We start from the raw sequence: 15,454 nt of genomic DNA, 5'->3' as shown, positions 1-15,454 counted from the left end.
CTGTGGGTCGCCATGGACTGTCTGTTCTTTGAATGATGACTCCAGCTTCATGATCTGGTGCTCCCAGTCTTAACAATTATAATTTCTTACTCCTTGTCCATTCTGATGTTTCCTCAATAGCATTGCATGTAATTCCTAAACATTTTCAGCCTACCCTGTGATTTTATTCCTACATGAAATGAAAAGAAAATATAGAAAGCTTCTGTTATGAAATTTTGGGAATTAATATGTGCATTTTTTTGCATGAATTACAATACATCCTGCCCTTCCCACCATCAACTTTAGTGTTGTGATAACTACATGATCATTACAGAGATAAAACAAAAGCCAATGTTGTCTGGATTTTATGGAAAATAACGTCTAGCAAAATCCATGGGTAAAGGGTAGGATTTTGCCCAAATCCAAACAGGTCAACCAAGTTCCTTGTTTAAGCCTGAATGGAATCAGTAGTTTATTTATTATTTCTTTATTTTTTATTAAGAGAAAAGTCACATAACATGAAATTTACTATTTTAACCATATTAAAGTGTACAATTCAGTGACTTTTAGAATAGTCAAAGTGTGCAGCTTTGTGGAGCCATATTTTATTTATTTTAAATTAAATTTATTGGAGTAACATTGGTTAATAACATTATGTAATTTTCAGGTGTACAAGATTCTAATTTGACATCTGTGTACCGTATTGGTTGCTTCCTACCTGAAGTCTAGTCTCTTTCCATTTCCATATATTTGACCCCTTTACCCACTTCGTCCACCCCCACCCTGTTTCCTGTCTGATAACCATCATTCTGTTGTCATCCATGAGTTTGCTTTTGCTTGTTTTGTTTGTTTTACATTCCACATAGGAGTGAAATCATACACTTCTTGTCATTATCAATCTGACTTATTTCACTTAGCATGATATTCTCAAGATCCATCCATGTTGTTGCAAATGGCATTACTTCATCTTTTTATGGCCGAGTAGTATTCCATTGTACATATGTACCACAACTTTATTCATCCATCTGTTAATGGACCCTTAGGGTGTTTCCATGTCTTGGCTACTGTGAATACTGCTGCAGTGAACATGGGGGTACATATATCTTTAGGAATAAATATTTTTATATTTGGGGGTAAATAAATACCCAGGAGAGGAATTGCTGGGTGGTGTGGAAGTTCTATTAACTTTTTGAGAGACTTCCATACTGTTTTCCAGAGTGGTTACTCTCATTTACATTCAGTGGTTCTGTTTTAAGCCATCTCAGGTACCTAGGACACTTGGCATGAAAGGTTTGTTTGAAACAAAAGTGACCATGTATTCTAAGGGCTAGATTTAGTTGATTTCCAGTGAGCCGGTGGGCGAGAAAAGACATTTTGTGAGCTGCTCACCAGGACCTTTCGGCATCAAGTCTAGGTCGCCATTCTGATAGGGGGAAAATACTGGGTTCTGTGATTCTTGTGTCCTGTTCTTACAGGGTGGGACATCTTCGCCGCATTTCTATCCATTCCTCCTGTGAAATACCACTATTTCAAGGCACAGAAAGTTAGTTTGCTGAGAAACAACTGTTAAATGACTGGCAAAGAAGGAAGTGGCATTGATGTTTTGTGCTTGAGTTCTACAGTTTGGTGGAAGATGATATTTCCTTTTTTATTTCCCCAGAAATGTGGCTTCCTCTTTTGTTACAGTTAATAAAACAGGGTTGGCTTCTGGTTAGAATGGGTAGAGCTGGTTATAGTCCTAGGGTGTGTAATGGTTGTCTACTTGGCAAGAAGTCGTGGACCCAGACGAATGGGTTAAATGAAGATACTATTTATATAGGTGTGACCAGATAAAAGGTGTGTGGGGTGTTTCCATACCAGCAAGCAACTCTCCAACACCAGGTAGGTGTCCTATAATTCAATTCAGTTCTGACACCATCTACCTGGAGACAATGTCCACAGGTTAAGGGTGTAGTCCCACAAGACTGCCCCCCAGCCCTGCCACGGCAGACACCAATCTGAAGTCTGGGTTGTCACCTGTGCTTTTTCAGGTGTACAAGATTCTAATTTGACATCTGTGTACCGTATTGGTTGCTTCCTACCTGAAGTCTAGTCTCTTTCCATTTCCATATATTTGACCCCTTTACCCACTTCGTCCACCCCCACCCTGTTTCCTGTCTGATAACCATCATTCTGTTGTCATCCATGAGTTTGCTTTTGCTTGTTTTGTTTGTTTTACATTCCACATAGGAGTGAAATCATACACTTCTTGTCATTATCAATCTGACTTATTTCACTTAGCATGATATTCTCAAGATCCATCCATGTTGTTGCAAATGGCATTACTTCATCTTTTTATGGCCGAGTAGTATTCCATTGTACATATGTACCACAACTTTATTCATCCATCTGTTAATGGACCCTTAGGGTGTTTCCATGTCTTGGCTACTGTGAATACTGCTGCAGTGAACATAGGGGTACATATATCTTTAGGAATAAATATTCTTATATTTTGGGGGTAAATAAATACCCAGAAGAGGAATTGCTGGGTGGTGTGGAAGTTCTATTAACTTTTTGAGAGACTTCCATACTGTTTTCCAGAGTGGTTACTCTCATTTACATTCAGTGGTTCTGTTTTAAGCCATCTCAGGTACCTAGGACACTTGGCATGAAAGGTTTGTTTGAAGCAAAAGTGACCATGTATTCTAAGGGCTAGATTCAGTTGATTTCCAGTGAGCCGGTGGGCGAGAAAAGACATTTTGTGAGCTGCTCACCAGGACCTTTCGGCATCAAGTCTAGGTCGCCATTCTGATAGGGGGAAAATACTGGGTTCTGTGATTCTTGTGTCCTGTTCTTACAGGGTGGGACATCTTCGCCGCATTTCTATCCATTCCTCCTGTGAAATACCACTATTTCAAGGCACAGAAAGTTAGTTTGCTGAGAAACAACTGTTAAATGACTGGCAAAGAAGGAAGTGGCATTGATGTTTTGTGCTTGAGTTCTACAGTTTGGTGGAAGATGATATTTCCTTTTTTATTTCCCCAGAAATGTGGCTTCCTCTTTTGTTACAGTTAATAAAACAGGGTTGGCTTCTGGTTAGAATGGGTAGAGCTGGTTATAGTCCTAGGGTGTGTAATGGTTGTCTACTTGGCAAGAAGTCGTGGACCCAGACGAATGGGTTAAATGAAGATACTATTTATATAGGTGTGACCAGATAAAAGGTGTGTGGGGTGTTTCCATACCAGCAAGCAACTCTCCAACACCAGGTAGGTGTCCTATAATTCAATTCAGTTCTGACACCATCTACCTGGAGACAATGTCCACAGGTTAAGGGTGTAGTCCCACAAGACTGCCCCCCAGCCCTGCCACGGCAGACACCAATCTGAAGTCTGGGTTGTCACCTGTGCTTCTGACATACTGACTGTTGACAGGAGGTTCCCATGACTCCCTCCTTGAGTTCCATTAATTTGCTAGAGCATAACTCAGAAAAACATGTTACTTATTAGGTCACCAGTTTATTAGGAAAGAATAGGACCCAGGAACCGCCAGGTGGAAGGGATGCAGAGGTCCAGGTATGTGGGAAAGGGTGTAGAGCTTCCATGTCCTCTCCAGGCACCACTCTCTCCCAATCTCCAGGTGCTCAGAACCTAGAAGCTTCCTGAGCCCTGTTCTGTTGGTTTTTATGGAGGCATCATTATACAGGCATGACTGATTACATCATTGGCCATTGGTGAGTGGTTCAATGTCTATCCCTTTGCCCTTCTGGTGAAATGGTGTGTGTGGGGTGGTGGTGGACTGAAAGTTCCCACCCTCTATTCTGTTCTTGGTTGGGTCCCCTGGCAACCGGCCCCCATCCTTAGGTGTTTCCAAAAGGCACCTCAGTAACATAAACTCAGCTGTGGTGGAAAGGGACTTGTTATGAATAACCAGACACCCATTTCACCTTTATGGCTATGAAGTGATATCCAGAACTGAAGACAAAAACAAATACTCTAACAAAAGATGCTCCCATTGATCTTATCGCTCAGGAAATTCCAAGGATTTTAGAAGCTCTGTGCCAGACACAGAGCATAAATGAAGATACTATTTATATAGGTGTGACCAGATAAAAGGTGTGTGGGGTGTTTCCATACCAGCAAGCAACTCTCCAACACCAGGTAGGTGTCCTATAATTCAACTCAGTTCTGACACCATCTACCTGGAGACAACGTCCACAGGTTAAGGGCGCAGTCCCACAAGACTGCCCCCCCGCCCTGCCATGGCAGACACCAATCTGAAGTCTGGGTTGTCACCTGTGCTTCTGACATACTGACTGTTGATGGGAGGTTCCCATGACTCCCTCCTTGAGTTCCATTAATTTGCTAGAGCATAACTCAGAAAAACATGTTACTTATTAGGTCACCAGTTTATTAGGAAAGAATAGGACCCAGGAACCGCCAGGTGGAAGGGATGCAGAGGTCCAGGTATGTGGGAAAGGGTGTAGAGCTTCCATGTCCTCTCCAGGCACCACTCTCTCCCAATCTCCAGGTGCTCAGAACCTAGAAGCTTCCTGAGCCCTGTTCTGTTGGTTTTTATGGAGGCATCATTATACAGGCATGACTGATTACATCATTGGCCATTGGTGAGTGGTTCAATGTCTATCCCTTTGCCCTTCTGGTGAAATGGTGTGTGTGGGGTGGTGGTGGACTGAAAGTTCCCACCCTCTATTCTGTTCTTGGTTGGGTCCCCTGGCAACCGGCCCCCATCCTTAGGTGTTTCCAAAAGGCACCTCAGTAACATAAACTCAGCTGTGGTGGAAAGGGACTTGTTATGAATAACCAGACACCCATTTCACCTTTATGGCTATGAAGTGATATCCAGAACTGAAGACAAAAACAAATACTCTAACAAAAGATGCTCCCATTGATCTTATCGCTCAGGAAATTCCAAGGATTTTAGAAGCTCTGTGCCAGACACAGAGCAAGACCAATGATACATTTCTTATGATAAATTACAATTTTACAGCAGGGCTAAAGGGAAGCGACAAAGGATGGTGGGGGAACTCTTATCAATCTTTGGCTTGAAGGGGCAAAGGGAGGGAGCAGTTATAGAAACCTGGAAAGGGCCTTAGCCTGTAACAGAAGAATCCAGTCACCTGGGAAAGAAATACTCCATCTTTCTCTCTCCTCCAGTTCTCTTCTCTCCTTCCACAGCTACCATTGGTCAACCCCAGCTGAAGACAGAGCACAGGGCGGTCCTGATGATGCAGTCTGGACAGGACAACCTCCCAGTGCAAGCACAGGAGGATGGCGAGCAGTTTCTTTACAATTGCCCAGAGTGACTTGTTACATGCTTGATAAAGTTTGAGAGGTGGCCACACCTCTGTCCCTTAGACTGAGCATTTTCTCCCTTGGTTTGTGAGACCAACTGGAATCCTGTGATGATGACAACCTACTGCTCTACCAAGGGAAGGTGAGGCACCTGAAGAAGGCCTTAGAGAGGAAGGTCATCAACACACTCCCTTGTCTGATGGCTTCTAGTCTTGTCAGTTTTCATTTGTTCATTGGCTCATGGGCCACTTCACTATTTATATGAATCCCTCATTGTGGCTTTGCATCCAAACTCTCCAAGAGAGACATAAGCTGGATGGATTGGTCAGTTAACATCCAATAGAGAGGATGGCCTTAAGGTAGACTTCTCTGCTGGGCCACCTCGTAGATCCAATCAGCTGTGATTGGAAGTTGAAGTCATGTGGTACCAGGCCTGATCACATGTGTGCAAAGTACTCCTTCCACTCTACTTTGTCAACTGAAAAATAATATCAATTAGGTGTTTTGTCACCAAAAGGGATTTATTCAGGAAAAAGAAAGGGTTGTAACCAGTGCATGCAGACATGGCAAGCCACACGCATACTCAGGCCTGTGTGCCAAGATGGAGGAGTATATATAGGAGGGAAAATAAAGTTAAGGGGAGGGGAAATTAGAACCATAGAGCTTTATTATAGAGTTCTTCCTGTAGTGTTCTCTTGGTTACGGTGTGAGAACTTCCATAAGCCCTAGTTCCTCCCATAAATGCTCCTGACTAATTATGTTTGCTTTAAGTTCCAGTTAGTGTTTATCAACTTTGTGAAGAATATCAGTTAGCGTTGGCTGTGTAACAAATCACCCCCAAATTTCTTTTGCTTGAAACAACAGCTATATTATTTTGTTCATGATTTTTGGGGGGTTGGCTAGACATTTCTTCTGATGTAGGCTAGCTTGGCTGGTCTCTGATGGGCTCTTTTCTGCATTTGGGGCCAGTTGGTGGGTCAACTGGTGGCTGGATGATCTAGCATGGCCTCACCTCACTCCTACATTTGGTGGTTGGCAGGGTGGCAACCAGAGTGCTGGATTATTGACTAGTGAGACTTGTTTCTCTTCCACATGCTCTCTCCTCCTCCAGAAGGTAGTTTAGGCTCATTCACATAGTGATCTCAGGGTTTCAAGTGCAGCAAAAGAGGGCAAGCCCCAGTTTGCAAACACTTTTCAAATCTGTTTGTTGTTTCTTTGGCCAAAGCCAGCCACGTGACCAAGTTTAGAATCAGCATGGGAGGACTGCACAGGAAGAAGGGGCATTCTGACATCTGTTTGGGCTAGTAATCTGTCACATGCAGAATTAAGCTGTGAGCACTTGGGAGGCTCAGAATTTCGGGGACTGTTGGTTTAGGCATTTCAGGTTAGCATTCAGACTGTTCGCTTCAGCTCAGCTGACAAGGGAGGCTTAAACCCTCTCTCCTTTGCCATGCAAAAGAAACCTTTTGAGCAGTGGTTCTCAACCTTCTTAATGCCCGAACCCCTTTAATACAGTTCCTCATGTTGTGGTGACCCCAATTTCATTGTTACAAATTAAACATTATTAAAGCATAATCACAAAAGCAATATGTAATTATATATGTGTTTTCCGATCGTCTTAGGCAACCCCTGTGAAAGGGTCATTCGACCCCCAAAGGGGTTGTGACCCACAGGTTGAGAACCGCTGCTTTTGAGTATCACTTGCAGCAAATACTTTGAGTCTGACATGGAGGGGCTGAGGACCAGCCCACCTAGAGAGCTATATACAGGTGATAATTTAAATATATATTTTTTGATAATTTAAATATTTTATAAAAAGAAATGGGACACTTAAAAAGGAAGATATTCATGTTAGAGATAATAAGGTGTGGACGAAAGGGGTCACATGCTAACCTGACAAACTCAGGGAAGGCCTGCATGGCAGTTGTGCAAACTCAAAGACCTAAAATAACCACAAAAGATGGTCTGGAAATTAAATATGTAACTACAAACAGGTTATGGTGGGTAGTCATGTCCTAGGCCAGTATTTTCCCTGACAAAGATCAACTTAGATCTTTACTGAACCCATTTGTCTTTTTGCCTCTAAGATAACATATCTGCGAAATGTCTGGGTAACTTGTAACTTCCCTTTTTTCTGGGCCCCTCAGGGAACAACAAATGGCACCAGGACATTCTCTCATTGTTATTGTTATCAATTGTTAATTATGTTAAACTATGCTCTATCCATCTATGTAAAAGAAGCATAGGTCCATCATTTCATTTTTTACCCTATTCTAGAGGTTTCTCCCCTCCCACCCCCACTTTGCTTTATCCCACCTCCTTAATCTATCACCAGTGGATTTCATGTAACCCATCTACGTCCCTTTCCTTTGATTGCAATGTATAAATACAGATGTAACCTGCCATCCTCCGGAGCATTATCTCAATTCATTGAGGTTCTGCTTTCCAGCATATGTTAACAGTGTGGTCAAATAAACTCACAAAAATTCTTTACAGGTATCAATGGTTTTTTACGTTAACACAGGGTTATAAGAAATACTTATAAAACCAAGATAAGGAGTAAATCGCTGGGTGTGTATTTCGACTTGTCAGAGTAGGGGATATTGGCCATAATTTTTCTGGATCTTACCAAGATTCTTCTAATACTAGTACAAATGAGAAGAAAATTTCAGGACACCATGCTAATGGGACCAGTCAAGAATTTTACCAGCCAAATAGGTGAGTGTGATTATGTTGGGTAACCCTATCTCAAAGACCAAGAATATGGGCGTGCCATTTTCCCAAAGTGGTAAACTGAGGTGGAATATGACAAAAGGAAACTGGGTAACACAGTAGATACACTGGTTCTCTCCAATACTCTGGCCTTCAAGTCTCTCACTAAGAAGTTCACCAACCTAAGGGAACATCCTCGAAGCTGAATCCATTTCCTTGGTGTAGGTGGAAGCTGGCACCATTCTCCATTACCTGGTTTCCCCGTTGGACACCATCACCATTTCCAAGTTCATTTCCTGAGGCACTTTATATGGTCCACCCAGGTAATGTACTACATAATGGTCCCTGCATTATGCAAATTCCCCTGCCAACACCCCAGCCTGCTCCGCCCACAAGGCTCCTTGAGAAACTGGAGATCGAGATAATAAACCATGTACTTCCTTTTTCTCTTAGCTCTGAGAAGCTCCCAGACTGGGTGAGAATCAAGGGATTTTCATCTGTGGGTAAGTAGAAACTGGCTAAGTGTTTTTTCATAGAAAATATTTCCTGTGTAACCTTGGGTCTAGAAAAATGTTCTGCATTGGAAAAATTTCCAGGAGACTCATTACAGGTCCTGTGGCTTTATTTCCTGAAAGCTGCTTTGGGGGCATCTCTCTCAGGTCCATTTGCCCAATTCCGCTTGGGTGAGGAGTGGGCCCGAATTGCTTTAATACGCTCCAAAGAGATTGAGTTGCTTAGAGGGCACTAAATAAGAAAGGTGCAAGACATCGTCTGAAGCAGATGCAGCAGATAACGCATTTGTTATTAAAAATGAGAAAACAAGATCTAAAAGTATGACTTTCCTGGGGTCCCACAGTGAATTACCAAACCTTTTCACACACCACACCCCTCACCCCCATAAACACATCAGCACACTCAGTGGCAGGCGCACGGGGAAAGGCTGGTCTATTTTATTTACGGACAAAGGATCTACAGCAGCGGTTCTCAACCTGTGGGTCGCGACCCCTTTGGCGGTCGAATGACCCTTTCACAGGGGTCGCCTAAGACCATCCTGCATATCAGATATTTACATTACGATTCATAACAGTAGCAACATTACAGTTATGAAGTAGCAACGAAAATAATTTTATGGTTGGGTCACAACATGAGGAACTGTATTTAAAGGGCCAGAAGGTTGAGAACCACTGATCTACAGGTTGGTGTTTTTTTTTCCAGCCAGCTATTGTGACCCCATGGTAGGGTAGGGGGTTATGAAACCAATTTAGTGAGTACCAGCCAGCATTTTAGAAGGAAGGAAAGGGCTGTTGTTATAAAATATCAGAGGCTGCATATAGTTGATATCGATTTGCGCAACTTGGCTCAGTTCTCTTTCTTTCTCCCGCTATCTGGTGCAAAATGTATTTCTTACACTGGGTCATGGCCAAAGCTCTCCGCAAGTCAGACTTGACATTTATGGGAAATCAGCCAGACGCAGAAAGACAAAACCCGTGAGACCTCACTGTGAATGGCAGTAGTCACACTCACAGAATCCGAGAGGAGGATGTGGGTGCGGGCCTGGGGAGAGGGAAATACGGGAGGTAACAGTCAAAGGGTATCCAGTTTCAATGATGGAAGACGAATACATTCTGGAGCTCTATACAGCATAGTATGCACAGCTAACACTATTGTGCTGTGTATGGAAAATCTACTAAGAGGGTGGATCTTACTACATACACATCACAAAAGGGGCAGGGGGACACACTTTGGGAGGTTGAAACTGGGCAACCAATGGGTCTGGGCTTCCTGTCACTACTTGAGTCAATTAAGCAGAGACAGGGTTGAATCATATTTGAGCGTTTATTCCAATACTGCTGGCAGTATGGGAGAGAGAGCAGCAGGTCATCCATGAAAATCTGCTCTGCACCCCTCCATAAGCCAAATGCTTACTAGTATATGGGGTAGAAGGACAAAGATCCCATGGGGAAGTAGGCAAAAGGTATAAGAATAGGTATGCAAAAGGAATAAGAATGGGTATTACAGGCATGGGGAAGTAGGCAAAGGAATAAAAATGTGTAAATTGGTTATAGATTACAGGCAATAAGGGCAGGGATTGCAAAGGGTGGGCGCAACACGGTTGTTCATCTTTCCATGGTGACAGGCAGATCTCAGACAGGGAGAATGGACAGCATTCCAAGGTAAACGCCCAAATCCTGGGACATACACCTCTCAGCCAGGTTAGAATGTGCTTTCTCTAATGAGAACAAAACAATCACGGTTAACAGATCATGATTAATATTTCTTAATAGCTATAGCTAGTCCCCGCTATTCTATTTCGGCCCCTAACACTGTGATGGATATGTTTATGGCCCGATGGTAGTGATGGTTTCATAGGTGTGTTCTTTTCTCCAGACTCATCGAGGTGTGTACATTGAACATGTGCAGCTTTTTACATGCCAATCATTCCTCAGAAAAGTGGTTTTACAGAAAACAAAAACATCCAAAGCAGCACTGCTAGAGGTCTAGCTGTTCCGGGAAACATTATCACCTCCTTCACATAAAATACCCATTTAAACTGGTTTCAAATGAGACCTCAAAAAAGAACTGTCCTTATCTAGACAGGGTGTCTTTATGCCTGGAGTTTCCTCAGTGTGTTTTAGACTATGTTTTTGGGAGGAAAGAGACACGAACCCAAAAGGGAAACAAATGTAGGCAGAAGGGGAGGCATGTAGGAAGTGACCTGGAATAACTCCTCAAAGTTGGGTCAGAATCTGATTTTCAGTCAGGGAGTGTACCCACTGGTTCTGCATTTAAGGCAAAAGTGGATTTGAAAGACTTTAGGTGGAGCCCGTGACCTCCAGTTTGGCACAGTTCCCAATTCTCCCCACAATGGACTCATTTATTTGTATTCCATGTTTAGCTCCTAGGAGGCATGGGGGTTTAGGGTCTTGGTGTTGGGGTTACACAACAGCTTTAGATTCAGCCTAACTTTGTCCAAGTCTCAGTTTAGCATTTTTGTCGTAGCATCACCTTGAGCAAGTGATACAAATGATAGAACCTCATTGAGTCTCAATTTCTTCATCTGAGAAGTGGGGATCTTGAGAAGATCTACATCATAGAATGCTTGTGAGCTTTCAGTGAGATGATAGTGAAACTGGACAACCCATGGGTCTGGGCTGCCTGTCACTACTTGAGCCAATTAAGCAGAGCCAGGGTTGAATCATATGTGAGCATTTGTTCCAGTAATGCTGGCAGTATGGGAGAGCAACAGGTCAGCCATGAAAATCTGCTCTGCACCCCCTCCTAAACCAGCTGCTTATATGGGGTGGGACAAAGATTACATGGGGAAGTAGGCAAAAGGAATAAGAATGGGTATGCAAAATGGGTATTACAGACATGGGGAAGTAGGCAATGTGGGCTGGGGCAGGACTCCATGTTTGGGCAATAAGTTGTTAATCTGCCCATGGTAATAGGCAGTTCTCAAATGGAAATGGATCACATTCCAAGGTTGACTCCCAAGTCCCAGGGGCGCACATCTCCCTGCCAAGTTAGGATGTACTTTCTTTTCTTAGAACAAAACAATCAAGGTTAACAGAGCATGATTAATATTTCTTTTTTAATATATATTTTATTGATTTTTTACAGAGAGGAAGGGAGAGGGATAGAGAGTTAGAAACATCGATGAGAGAGAAACATCGATCAGCTGCCTCCTGCACACCCCCTACTGGGGATGTGCCCGCAACCAAGGTACATGCCCTTGACCAGAATCGAACCTGGGACCTTTCAGTCCGCAGGCCGACGCTCTATCCACTGAGTCAAACCAGTTACGGCTGATTAATATTTCTTATAACTATAGCTATAACTATATTCTATTTCTGCCCCGAACAATAGCATCAACACTCTTAGTAAACTCTTGGCCTGCCATAGACATTTCATAAATGTTCTAAAGTTATAATGAAAGAGCTACGAGAACTATCTGCAGCAAAATTTGATTTACATGTTTGATGTCAGTACATAATGCATGAGTAGCCTGTTCAGGAACATCAGGAATAAGAGATTTTTCTAGGATGGGCCTTCTCAGGCCACTACTTTGCTCCTGTGGGGGCCTGACATCACCACTGGGTAACGGGGTCAGTCCTTAGCATGCAAGGTCATGGTTATAACTGGGGTCATGGAAGGGTCATGGAAGCTCAATGACCACCAGTGTCACTACCACCACTATCACCATCACTATCACACCCACCCTCATCAGCACCATTACTGTCATTACCAAAACCACTCCCTCCACTGTCACTACAACCATGTACACCGTTTTCACTCACCAGTACCATCATCACCATGGCAACATAAGAGCATCTAAACCTGTGGAGAATTTTTATGAGTTTATTTGGGCCAAACAGAAGGCATGCCTGGAAGCAACATCTCCAAAGATGGAGAAAAATGCTTTCCAGAGAGACAATGTGCAGTTTCTTTTATATGTTTGGACTTAAGGAGGGAACGCAAGGATGATTTGAACATGGGGGGAGGAAGGAAGGCAGGGAAATCTCTTGGATTACAGGGTAGTTAGCAAGATTATGTGCTCCCTTGAGGGTGGTTACATTTCCCAGGGGTCTGAAAAAGAGGCACTTCAAAGGTGTGCTAACCTAGATGCACAAAACAAGGGACAAGGTCTTGCTTACGACAAAGATAAACCTTTTACATGCCTGAGGTGTGACTACGCACCATGATCTGCCCACTTAGGAATTTATAACCAGATCACCCTGTGAGCTTACTTTTGGTTAGATTTGTTACAGAGCCACCATTTCCACCAACACCACCATCATTGCATTCATCACTGTTATCATCTCTATCACCACCACTGCCACCACTGTCATCATTATATCCTGTCCTCATCACAGTTCACGTTATTCAGCATTTATCATGTGCCAGGCAGGTGCCACATGCTATGAAAGGTCATCTCACTGAACCAGGATAATGATACTATGAAGTATGTTTTTCTTAGCTCCATTTTGCAGATGAGAAAACTGAGGCTCAGAGACAAAGTCACCACCTCAGAGTCACTGAACCAGTCACTACAGATTTGCAATTCTAACTCAGGTTGTAGCCCTGGCTGGGTGACTCTGTTGGAGTATCATCCCTTAACACCAAAAGGTGTGGGTTTGATTCCTGGTCAGGGTACATACAGGTTTCCAGTTTGATTCCTGGTTAGGGCGAGTAAGAGAGTCAATGGACTGATGTTTCTCTCTCACATTGATATCTCTGTCTCTCTCTCCCCCCCTCCCTGTCCCTTCTTCTGTCTCTAAAAATCAATAAAAATATATCCTCGGATGAGGATAGAAAATAAGTAAACTCAGATTGTCTTGGGCATTGCCAGCACCCGATAAGAATTGATCCACAGGGAGGTCCTGAAGGACTCCAACCTCCATGATAAAGCAGAATGGTTGTGTCAAAACAGGATAGAGAAGGTATGGAGCTGACAAAGAAGCCGTATTTTAAGCCACTGTGTCTCCTCTCCTGTTAAACTATTCCATGATTATTAATTTCTTATTGCTAAAGTAAGGCATAAAATTTGGAATTACGGAAGTTAAACAGAAGAAATTTAAAATCACTCACAATGCCATTCTCTTATTGACATTTATAATTTCTTTACATGTGATTTTCTATATTTTGCTCCAGTTCCTGCTGTTATCGTAATGCTACGTCACGGTGGCTTTCCATGTTATTTTAATAGCCTCCTACATTATTTTATTTATAATATTGAATTATTTTCATTACACATATTTAAACGCTGCCTTTCCTTCCGCTGACACTTTATGAAACCAATTAAACTCTTTTGCTATATTTTTCCCATTGGTGCCTTTAGCATCACTTTTGGGTGACTTAACCGATTTACAGAGCACTTATCTTTGCTAATGTGCACTGGGACTTTTATCCTAAACCTCAGCTGCCCATCAACATGACCTGATAACAGCGCTTTTTACATATAAAAATGATATTCTCAGGGCAAACTCTGCTACATTGTGTTTTAAAGTCTTCTTTGAAAGGCTCATTCATAGAGATGTCTAGTACTTCCATTATTCTCTCCTCTAGAATAACGTGACTAGGAATGCAAGTATTACAATTTTGATAATTAGACGTAAATAAAAGTTTATGCACAAGTCTTCAGTTTCAACAAATGCTAGGTTATGGGGGGGGAGAGTGACTTCCTTTTTTTAAATATGAAATACCTTCACTTGGTTCAAAATCGAAATGTTGAAAGGGCAGAATGGGAACTGTCTCCTTGCTTCTGGAGAATGCTGTTTCCCAGCCTCTCAGTTTGCAAAGGCAACAGGTGTTATGAATTTCTCAAGCAACTTCCAGGAACGTTTTATGCCAATACGAACTCATTATACATATACGTGCATTTGAGGCACTTATCATGTTTGTGCAAAGGCCTGTATGACCCTGTGTATGCTCAAGTGCACACACACGTAAATTGTAGAGAATAGATAACATTTGTGTAAAATAGAGATGGTTTCCCTGTGATGTAAATACATTAGAACTATATGTACACATATTTCTAATTGCATATAATGTTAGCATCTTCTTTATTATCATCCCTATTATACAAATGTTAGCATACATATGTCTTCCCTTTGGTTATCTATCTTCTTAACAGTACACCTTTAAGACAATCTCTTCTCTCCCTTTTATTTGGGAACTTGTCAAACGTATGCTAATTTAGTGACAATAACATCATGAAAACCACAGGCCCTTCCCCAGCTCTAAAAAAAATGCCCAATTTCATCTCGTGTTTGTTCCCACTCGCTCCCCAAACCTCCCCAGATATCTTGACATAAATTCTATGTGTTACATTATTTCACCTGCAATATTTTTAGTGCATATCTCCAAAAGATCAGTATTTAAACATAGCCCCATTATCATATCTATAGCTTCCTTTGAAGCAGTCATCTGAGTTGACAGGTGAGGCAACTAAGAGGGAACTTATACCTATGGAAAATGCACAATCATTCTTTGATGTCATTACATCTCCAGTCTTTTTTAAAAATCACTTGTTGGATTTGGGGTCCAGTAAGACACTGAAATTTGTTACGTTTTTGTCCCTTTAATGTATGTGCACAAAATCACTTGTTGGATTTGGGGTCCAGTAAGACACTGGAATTTGTTATGTTTTTGTCCCTTTTAATGTATGTGCACTGTTGTTGTTTTTTAAAAATATATTTTATTGATTTTTTACAGAGAGGAAGGGAGAGGGATAGAGAATTAGAGACATTGATGAGAGAGAAACATCAATTTAGCTGCCTCCTGCACACTCCTTACTGGGGATGTGTCTGTAACCAAGGTACATGCTCCTGACCGGAATCGAACCTAGGACCCTTCAGTCCGCAGGCTGACGCTCTATCCACTGAGCCAAACCGGTTAGGGCTGTGCGTGCTTTTTACTGGACAGTGGGTACTGTGAAGCTTCCCAGGCTGGATGGTGCGGGTGGCAATAGACTA

At 42.4% G+C, this 15,454-nt stretch overlaps 1 protein-coding gene across 1 annotated transcript in view; it reads left to right on the top strand.

Annotated features, from left to right (window-relative positions):
• Positions 1 to 8,444: 8,444 nt before the first annotated feature.
• Positions 8,445 to 15,454, top strand: part of LOC102253066 (adhesion G protein-coupled receptor E4-like) — a 62,792-nt gene continuing 55,782 nt past the window's right edge. Inside the window, exon 1 of the mRNA XM_014530263.1 lies at positions 8,445 to 8,482. The gene's annotated coding sequence lies outside the window, so the exon portion shown is untranslated. The remainder of the gene's footprint in view (positions 8,483 to 15,454) is intronic.

The sequence above is a fragment of the Myotis brandtii genome, unplaced genomic scaffold (genome assembly GCF_000412655.1).
Source record: "Myotis brandtii unplaced genomic scaffold, ASM41265v1 scaffold729, whole genome shotgun sequence".
Taxonomy (NCBI): domain Eukaryota; kingdom Metazoa; phylum Chordata; class Mammalia; order Chiroptera; family Vespertilionidae; genus Myotis; species Myotis brandtii.
The sequence above is the reverse complement of the archived record's forward strand: the minus strand, read 5'-3'. Positions and strand labels throughout refer to the sequence as shown.